This window comes from Habropoda laboriosa, unplaced genomic scaffold (assembly GCF_001263275.1).
Source record: "Habropoda laboriosa isolate 0110345459 unplaced genomic scaffold, ASM126327v1 scaffold97, whole genome shotgun sequence".
NCBI lineage: Eukaryota > Metazoa > Arthropoda > Insecta > Hymenoptera > Apidae > Habropoda > Habropoda laboriosa.
This window is the reverse complement of record NW_017100220.1, coordinates 540,116-542,101: the sequence shown is the minus strand read 5'-3', so window position 1 is coordinate 542,101 and position 1,986 is coordinate 540,116. Positions and strand designations below refer to the sequence as shown.

The following is a 1,986-nucleotide window of genomic DNA, read 5'->3' as shown; positions in this document are numbered from 1 at the left end:
GGCGGTAGCGACCTTAACGTAATTTCTCGTAATAGGCGTGTTTATTTGATGTAACACCGAGAGACTGAGTCATCGCGAACGCTCCAGATCGCTCGGCGACCTTGAAGAAAAACGAAACACCACGCGCATCGACTGGTAACCAGCGCACGATTCTCTACTACACACGATCGATATAATAGAAACGAATCAACGGCGGATCCGTTTACCTTTTAGACGAGGCTGCTGCATTCCACTGAACAGAACATGTCAACGAATCCGCGACCTTCGATATGCGACAACGCTGTGACACCTCTCTTCTACCGCGAAAGCTCCACTTCGGCACCCACTCGATCGATAATCTCACTTGTAAATATACCCTATAGGCTCGATTTTCTGCCCAACATGTCACTGACACACGTATTTCACGCCTTTCGAACGATTCTAGATTACACTGCTTTAAGGGTACATCACTGTTGCAAAACTGTTTTTCTTTCTTTTTTTCTCCATCGATTCGAAGGACGGAGACACGTTGAAACACGTTGAAACACGTTGAAACACGTTGAAACACGTTGAAACACGTCGAGGCGAAATAGAACACGTGACGCGACGACGACTCGTTCCAGCGCGACTTCATACGCTAGATATATCGATTCGATATATCGAGCGCCATGATTGCGAAATTGACGAATCAGGTGAGAGTATTGCGTCGCGAACGCGCCAAATGCCCTTCCTAACCGGTGCGAATCGGAAGGTGCGTTCGGCTCGCGTGACACGTTACAGAAATTCGCCTCTCGCGACGTGTCCCGCGCATAAATTATCCAGCCGCGTGTGACGCGTGTGTACACAGCGAACGATGGAAGAACGTAAACTCGAAAAAGACGGAGTGTCAACGCGAGTTCACGGTTCCGCGTAGCGAGCACGCTCGCGAAATGGTCTAGTGCGGTGTCGAATTTTTAAGTCGAAGTAGTGTCGATACTCACGTGTGTTTGTCGTGGCCAGTGAGGAACACTATTCTCGTCCCTCGTCGAACGAAGCACGATAGTGACGTCAGTGGAAGATCACTAGTCTCCGTAACACCCTCGGAATATCCTTGTCGACCCGTAACCACACTTCTTCTCCTCTCTCTCTCTCACAGTGCTCCGTCTTCCTGCAAGGTACGCCACCGAATATTCCCTTCTGTCACACTCTTTTCAAACGATCAATTTGTACGCTCCAAAAAAGAACAAGCTGTCACTCGCGCAAATCGATTCTCACTACTGATCCGGTGTTACGTCGGGAAATGAGGTTATGTGTGTCTCGGGCTGGTATTCGCCAACGTGGTACACGTTATACGTATAAAAGTAAAAAAAGAAAGACGCGGAGATTCGGAAGAAAGGGAATTATAACACGTAACAATTCGAGCAGTCTTCGGGGTTATATATCGTACTGCTCCAACCTCCTTTCTTCACCTATCTTCTCCTCTGTATGTCGTCTCTGTGTTGCTCGCTGCAACGACGTTCGCGGTGTGTCGTGTCAGTTCTCGAACGAAGCACTGAGGAAAGAACTCGTCCTTTGCGCGCGCGCGTTAATGTATTATGTACAACACGCGTGCCCCTGTAATGTCCTTCGTTCCGTCAGCGAACGTTTTTTCAGTCGAACAGTTTGCCCGTTGCGCGAATCCGCACGAACAGTCACTCGCGAGTGCCGCTGCGAGACTGGAACGCGGGGAAACATGTGCGGCCTCTTACATACCGCTGTAGACGAAGAGCGGAGCGGGGAGGAAGGGGAGTAGGGGGAGCCACCGACGAGCGCCGCGAGAGGTGGGGGAAGATCCCACTCCGCGAACCATGAGAGGGGTAACTGGCAAGGACGCGAGACCTCGACGTGTCGCGGCCGCCCGACGTACTACTTTTTTCCTTCTCTTTTTTTACCTTTTCTTTTTCCTCCAGCACTTACGCTTGCTTTCCTCCGACCAACGCTGATAAGGGAAGTTATCGGGAGCCACTCGTCTCTCCCGCGAGATCTCGT

General features: G+C 50.7%; 1 protein-coding gene across 1 annotated transcript in view; it reads right to left on the bottom strand.

Moving 5' to 3' along the window:
* LOC108571031 (protein Tob1-like) overlaps positions 1-1,543 on the bottom strand; it is a 60,838-nt gene extending 59,295 nt beyond the window's left edge. The window contains exon 1 of the mRNA XM_017933001.1: positions 960-1,543. The gene's annotated coding sequence lies outside the window, so the exon portion shown is untranslated. The remainder of the gene's footprint in view (positions 1-959) is intronic.
* Between the last annotated feature and the right edge of the window lie 443 nt (positions 1,544-1,986).